The sequence below is a fragment of the Spodoptera frugiperda genome, chromosome 2, assembly GCF_023101765.2.
Source record: "Spodoptera frugiperda isolate SF20-4 chromosome 2, AGI-APGP_CSIRO_Sfru_2.0, whole genome shotgun sequence".
Taxonomy (NCBI): domain Eukaryota; kingdom Metazoa; phylum Arthropoda; class Insecta; order Lepidoptera; family Noctuidae; genus Spodoptera; species Spodoptera frugiperda.
Window position 1 is genome coordinate 1,008,097 of NC_064213.1, and position 8,804 is coordinate 1,016,900.

Below are 8,804 nucleotides of genomic sequence, written 5' to 3' on the forward strand. Positions count from 1 at the left end.
ACTGAAGGAAACACGAATATCGAACTTTGTTAATACTTAGGTATTATTAAAACATTTATTGTATCGTTATGCAATTATTATTAATAATGGACAACTGTTTAGATACTCAACAACTGCCCTAAAGTACAGTTAGAATTAGTCTTACAATCAAAAAGTATTGAACAATGTTTTACAGGTTTCATCTATTTTCTAGAATATGATGTGAAGTTTAATAACTAACATATTCATTACCATAAACATTTCAATACTAGACCACCAATAAACCAACATATCAATCACAATCCCACGTAAAAAACCAATCAGTACTGGGATTAATACATTAAATTGCTAATAAAATTAAATCGGAGTCGGACCTAATGTAATTAACGCTACACCTCATTAAAATGTGCTCAATCGAGGCGGCGTCCTGTCGTTACATGCAAGTTGGCTCATTGGCTGGAATTAAACATCATTTAGTAGCTCATCTACACACTATTCGATGATACACGTCACTCCTTAATTGAGGATTCGTAATATTATACAATAATTTGTGTATGTACCGTACTGAAGTTTGTGGACATAGATTATGTAAGGGTGCATTTTATTTAGTGAACATTAATTCGATTATTGTCAGAATTACAACATAAATAGTGCTTATAATTTCTCCAGTATATTATACAAAAGGGTAATGAATCTATATGTATCAGTTTAACGAAGTCGTAGCTATAATACGAAGTTTTTGTTTTTGACCTCTACGCGGCTACGGCGTAGCACTCGTAGCACTTTACAAAACTGGAAATTATTTTACTTTAATGAGAGTTTGTTTGGAATATTATTTGTTTTCCTATTAATATGAAGTAAGCTTAATAATTTAGATGCTTCATTAATATCAGTATTTTCACATTTTCTGTAAAATTGTTGTTTTTTGGCCGTTAAATATTTGACGAGACTTCAAATGCAGTCTGCCCTCTTTATTCCCTAATCTTTGTTGTATGACACATCACTGGTGTCTGGCGCGTCGCCAGGCCGTCTCTGGTCCTTAGTTAGGGTTCAGCCGTTATTCACATTTAATCGTCCCATTTAAGCATTTAGAGCACTTGAACACAAACAGTTGCAGCTTGAAATAGCTTCAGATCTCTTCCAGGTGGGATTAATGAAAATTATTGGCATTACTAAGTAGTTTTAATGTGATGGAAATGAATCATTGTTGGTAATCTGATGTTTTGATTTAGGTACTGGAATATTGTTTACAATATCGCTTTGAAGTTAAAGAAAATTCGCAGTACCATGTTGTAAGAAAGACATGGTATGATCTTTTTCACAAGTAAAGAAAAACAAAAATTTTTACTTTTGTTACGCATACATTCCCTTTCATATATTACTATGAAAGATGGTTAGATCAAAATCAAACCAAGCGTTTAACTTTGAGAACGACCTGTATAATACTCGTATGTACGTATTTTGAAAATATTGTAGAGAAGAATTAATCCAACATTTAAATTATTTCCGCCACAAATCTTCATTGACCAACAACACAATAATTACAATTACATAAGTTTAAATATAGAAATGAATTATTCACTTCTACAAAACAATAACTCCATCCAGATTGGTGGCTCGGTGCCTCGTTTACACTCGAGGCTCGTTTTAGCGACCGCATTGCTAAACGCTTGACGTACGAGTCGAGTAAACAATGTTGTTTAGTAACCATCATCCAGCTACTTTGTGTTCAGAGCCAGGCTTGTCACTGAGGGACGTGGGATCATTGCCCATTTGATTCCCTGAATTATGTTGGTGCAATGTTCACACTAATTTTGGAAGGTTAAATACTATTGTGTAATGTGAATATTATGTGTTTGATTTAAGTAGAAATGTAGAGATATTTGTATGTACAATATAACGTCCACTTTTGCCAAATTACGAGTTCGATGTATTTATCCCGATTTATATAATAAATATCACATAGTTTCATTGTAAATCTTCAGAGGTTGGAAATTCTGACTGTACGCCTTAAAGCATAGTTCTTTGTTATAGCAAAAGTAACACAGCTTTAAACAAATCACAGCCATTTCTAAGATCTTCTGAAAATACATTATTATTTGATATTTGCACGCTTTGACACACTTCTAAAAATATACATTATCACTTAGTATTTGCACCCTTCGATACAGAGCAGTCCAGTACCTAATAACTTACCGGGGCACCGAGTCGAAAAGCAGGATTAGGAACGAGGTGGTTTTTAGTCAGTAAGGAGTCATACACTCCCTCTCACCTCGCCCAAGGCGGGAGAAGTCATTGCATTATTGCATGATGATGATGCCTAATAACCAATAAGATAAACTTAGTTTAGAATTTCTTTTATTGGACAATTACTTCTATGTTTTCACACAACAAAGCTGTTTACTCGAACAACCATCTTAATTGTTTAAAGCAATCGCTTACATTGTGACTTTAATGGGTGTCGTAAACGAGTTGCCTACCTTGTGTGCTAAATACGAATTCTATTAATGTGGTTCGTGGAATACGAGGCATTAGTACCTATGATTGAAAATAAAAATAGCTTAACTACGCCGTTATAAAGGTGAGTACTGTGAACGATCTCGTTCCATTATAGAGATTATTTTACCAAAGTATTAACAAACATTTCAGTTAACTAAAACAGTTTACTCACGTAAAGTAATGGAAAAACGGTGTACTAGTTTAAAGTCACAGATGAACTCTTCATCGTGAGCAGCGTGTAATAATTTAGTATGTCTCACGGTTGTTATTATAAAATGAAAACATTTCAGTTTTTAACAGAACCTGAAATTGTGCTAAGCTAAATATTTTAAGGTACTAAAACTGATTTTCGATAGGATGACCTATCATCCTATCATCATGTTTAACCTTATTCCTAAATAGTGTTAACTTCGGAAAACCTGTCTCCATTAATGTACTGAAACTTTTAATATTAAAAACTACAATTCAACGTTTAGCGCACTAACACTCTAGTTGCAGATCGATCAACGACTTAAAGTTAATCAGTGGTGCTGGAAATCATTTGGCTATTGATATTGTTGAAAAAAAAAACGATTCGGAAATAAAAGTTTAACAATACTTTTATTAACCGGTAAAGTTTACAGAAAACAGACAGACGATAAAACAAAGGAAACGTATAATAGACAAATGTGGCAATAGACCAAAAACTTAGTTCTTAGTATTGATTTTATGTTTAATATTTCAACAGATATGTTTATTACATAAATCGGGATAAATACATTCATATGTACCAAATCTGTTTGCATACATTACATACAAGATGTTTACAGGATGGTAAGGTCGTGTGAGACGCCTCTCTGATGTTGTCACGCGATGAGGATTTAAATATATTCCGTACATAATATCATTTTATTTATAGTATACTTTAGTTATTTTCATAGTATCATGTCATATGGTATTCTCCTGTGGGGAAATGCTGCTGACATTCAGTCTGTCTTTGTGCTGCAGAAAAGAGCCATTCGATCAATTTATAATCTTAGTCCGAGGCACTCTCTTAGGGAACTATTTAAAGAAATTAATATATTGACTGTTCCCTCTCAATACATTTATGAAAATGTAGTGTATGCTCACAAAAACATTAATTTATTCAAAAAGTATTGTGATATACATAATATAAACACTAGAAGTAAAAACAAATATATAGTTCCCACTACTAGACTTAAGAAAATAAGTGGTTCGTTCAGATGTCAATGTATACGCTTTTACAATAAAATTCCCAGCGATATTCAAAGTTTGAGCCTGAATAAATTTAAAAATGTTATTAAAGAAAAACTGTATAGTAAAGCTTTTTATAAAATTAAAGACTACTTAGATGATAGTCAGGCTTGGGAGTGAGCCGTTATAATGTCCACACAGGTCATGTTGACATGTTTGTAACACAAGTTACATTTTTATACAATTTACATGATATACATTAATATCATTCGATATTTTTTATTTTTATTTTTAACATATTATTTTTAAAATTGTTAGTCTGAGGACCGTGTGAGAGTTTGCTTAGTTATTTCACTTTTAGTTAATTATATTCTGACAGTGTGAGCATTTGTGTGGCCTACCCAAATGTTCTTTTGGTTGGTATTGTTCGTCGGATCATTCAGCAACAGCCGTTAGCTGAGCTGATTGTAAACTGACACATGCGTACGGCCATCTGAACAGGTCCGCTCATACTGTTGTGGTTCTTTCCTCTAAAGACCACTACAGAACCAACTTGCACGGTTCTCTCACATTATCCTCTATTTCATTGTCTGGACTTTAAAAGAGACTGTGACCTCTGAGTTTGTTTCGGCATTTCTTCTCAGAGTAGTCAGATAGGAAATGCCGGCCTCATCTAGCTATTTGAAATATTGACGTGTAAAAGTGTTATTTTATGACCTATTTACAGAAATAAATATCATTTATCATTTATCATTTATCATTTATATTTTATTATAGCAGTGTTTACGTAATTTGTGTTTCTATTTTGATTCGAAGTAGGTAATTCAGAAAATATATCAAAACTACGTGTACATAATTAGGTACATATTCTAACGTACATTTTTAAGACTTATCATATGTATAGTAAATGAGCTATCTTGGCGTTTTCATAAGCTTATTGTTAACATGTAGACGACGTTAAATAACGGTGCTAAATTAGATCCATTTATGAGGCGGAAGACATTAATTTACGAAATTTTATGTAATCGAACTTATTGAATGGGATTTTTCAACGAGTAGAGAGAGAGAGTGTGTAGTAGAGCAGTAGTACCGTCTGTTACTCATTTTAAAGTTAAACAAGTAATGACTATGATTGATTCCCAGATATTCCCCGTGTATTGAGTTCTGCAATACCGTGCGCTGCCAAGAATGTACGATACTCGACTCCCAGTTATTTCAGTAAAACGGAAAAAATAAAATCGCTGTTGCCAGCAGTTTTATTGTTGCTTATTCGTCACTAATCGTTATTTTGTCCCAAGCAGACTTTTATTGGGACAATAATTTTATTTATAAGCGCAAATTGTCTTTAATGTATTTGCTGTAAATAAGTAAGTCTTGTATATGAAAATGTGTTGAATTTTTTTCTTTTTTCTTGTCCAATGATTATAGGTACAACAGCCTACTGTTGTGAAGCAGTATGTTAAATACTTGTCGAATTGTCGATTACATTATTATTAAATGTTACGAAAGGAATTCCCTTACGTCTACATACATACATACATAACCTCACGCCTGTCACCCATGGGAATAAGCTGTGAAAATGGAACGCTAATTGCTACGATTCTTACATACCTCTTTCGATTCATCAACAGTTATCACTGATAACTGTTGAGGGCTGAAAGACTGATAACTTATCAGTCTTTCAGCCCTCAGATCGCCGTTACAATTAAGCTTATCAATTGTGTAAGAGATACGACCTATGAGAAAATGAACTGTACAGAAGTACAATGCATGCTTTGATGTAGGTGTATGTTCTGTTCTATTGCTAGTGGGATTTGAATCGACGGCACTCCGGCATGACCTAGGAGAAATCAGGAGTTTATACAATACCATTAAACTTTCAGCAGCTTCATACAAACTGATGATCACAAACTAAGCAACACAGTCATGAATGTAAGGAAACGTGTAGGCTTAGTGATGTTCAAGAAAATTCAATTTCCACATTTATTTTCCACGTCAAATCGATAAATTCGAGCATTTACGTCTGAAGTATATAAACAAATACATGGAATTCTATGTACTATGTACTAAGATATAGAGCATCAGCTGTTTACATGACGCGAGCTATAAAACCTGACGGAGGATAATGGGTATTGCTATTTCTGTCGGGATTTGTGTACCGTTGTTTTGTTACATAAAGTAATGTCTGAATATTATAACAAAATATATCATACCATACATAAGACATCGTTGATTGAACCATGTAATAAAGCCTATAGGAGGTGAGGTAGTAAGTATTCGTCATCATCATCATACCACAAGACGTCAACTCCTGAATTTAGGCCTCCCAATGACTTTCAGATAGGCCGGTAAGTGTGAATCCAATTTTAATAACATTTCACAACACCTTTTTTAGGGGGAAAATCATACAATGTCTTCTTCCACCTTGGGCGAGGCGAGAGGGAGTGTCAGACTCTTACTGACTATGTACCAACCCGTTCTTATTTCTGCTCTTAGATCCGAAGCTCCGGCAACCCGCTAGACAGTCTGCAGCTCCGGGAAAAGTGTTATCTTCAAATGATCTTCAAGACTACGTTGACTTGAGTTTTATCGAAAAACATTTCTAAATATTATAATTCGAAAATCTTTCTAAAAATTCAGCTAAACATTTGATCAAAGATAAAAAGATATAAATAACCAAGTTATTACTGTCCAGTAAATTTAAAAATATTCCTTCCTCTTTTACATTGTAGCTCCGAAATATCTATATTAACCATAGATAAACCATAGCCATGTTTAAGTAATATAGACAAGTAACAAATAACACTTCATAGTGCACTGTGCAGATGCAGGTCAACCTACTCTTTCCTATCAAATTCCTTCAATCGATTTTCAACTTTAATGTTTTGATATAAAGTCCATATTGTAATGAAAAATAATTACTTTTTGGAGTAGGTTGATGTGCTGTGTATACCTCGCAGCTTCTCATGGATTGATGGTTTCCTATAAACTCTCTGAGTGATGCCTTCCGCTTCTAAATGTACCAGAATGCAGGCTACCTTATGTACGTGGTAACATGAGCTTTATTTTTTAAGCAGTAGAGTATGTTTTTGAAGTTATAATTGTGAATAAATATTGGTACATTTTTGGAAAGTTTTTTCTTTTTAAATAGGTGGGTTTTTTGGAGTTTTTTTAGGAATTTAAAATTGTAAAATGGTTTTCATCAAAGCGTTTGGGCTGAATTAGCAAATTTATCACAATAATTACTACCAGCAAGGAGTCTGCTATTGTATCCCAGATTCCCGGTGCATGGCAATAGGCTAACCTTTTTTTAAATAACATTGCGCCACCTAAGGATTTTCTCCTGTATCGTGGGTTGGGTGCGTTTACAAACATACAATTTTACATACACATGACAACCTAGACACACCCACCACCCCAAGCAACCATTTGTGGATCATACAAAGTAACGCACCTTGCATGAATCGAGCTCGCTACTCATTGCACGGCAGCTAGTTGCCTAGCCACTGCGTCAACGGTGTTTTTTTAAAGGAGGGAAAATTATCTAATGCCTCCTCTCGCCTTCGACTGCGTCAACGATGTAGTCTTATTATTATACTAGCTTTTGCCCGCGACTTCGTTCGCGTGGAATAGTGACTTCCGGCAAATTTTTGGTTTTAACCACATAGTTCCCGATCTCGCGGGATCTCTTCAAAAATGAGATGTGGAAGATATTCCAGGGAACTCTTCAAAAATCAACATAATGAGCTCTGCGTTTGAATTTAATAGATGTATACTCACTTAGGGCATTGAAAAAATAGTTTAAAAACGGACTTAAACTAACTTAAAACTAAAGAAAGCTACGAATTACGAATTTATAACAATTAAAAAAGAAACTATATTACAACCTATCCTCTATGCTATAATAACCAAGCTTAAACTAAATAATTTAAAAGAAACGACTTAAATCTAATCTAATTAAAAAAAAAAATTAGACTTACAATTTTATTAAAAAAACTAACTACAGTAACTACTAATAATCGATATCAAACTAAACCTACGTTAAATAGTTTAACCAAAAAACCAGGAAAACCCAACAAATAAACTTATTAATTGACAAATACAACGAAACCAATTTAGAATATACGAAACAGCAGGACCACTACAGACAAATAATCATACGACTGATAATACACTTTTTCTACGATAGTACCGAAGCGCTCGGCCGATACCCAACCAAATGAATGTAACGAAACCATAGCGCGATCTATTTCGATCCCAACGCCATCTATCGAGGATAAAGACAACTTGGATTATTTATTTATACTCCGTTCGGGCATTTTCTTTGTACTAAAAGTTTAATTATATTGATATTATTTTTTCATACCTTTTTACTTTTTTTCGATGAATTAAAACAATAACATGAACCGAAGTCGTGTAACGATCGACATAGAATTATCTATACTCCGTTAGAGCATTTTCTTTGTACTAAATGTTTTATTATATTGATATTATTTTTTTCATACCTTTTTACTTTTTTCGATGAATTAAAACAATAACATGAACCGAAGTCGTGTAACGATCGACATAGAATTATCTATACTCCGTTAGAGCATTTTCTTTGTACTAAATGTTTTATTATATTGATATTATTTTTTTCATACCTTTTTACTTTTTTTCGATGAATTAAAACAATAACATGAACCGAAGTCGTGTAACGATCGACATAGAATTATCTATACTCCGTTAGAGCATTTTCTTTGTACTAAATGTTTTATTATATTGATATTATTTTTTTCATACCTTTTTACTATTTATTTACTTTTTTTTGATAAATTAAAACAATAACATGAACCGAAGTCGTGTAACGATCGACATAGAATTATTTATAAATAATTTATTTCTTATTTTTATTTTTTGATTTTTGAAATAAAAATATATCTATGTCCTTTCTAAGGTTCTAAACTATATCTGTACCAAATTTCAACCAAATCCGTCAAATATGTAGTTGCGGAGATTAATGGTATAAGCATAGAATGTTCGACGTGATTCTTTAATTTGACATAACTTTTTTATTTATGAACCGATTGACATGAAACAAACACTAAATGTAAATTTAAGCATCCCACAATATATTCGTGAAAACCGCATCC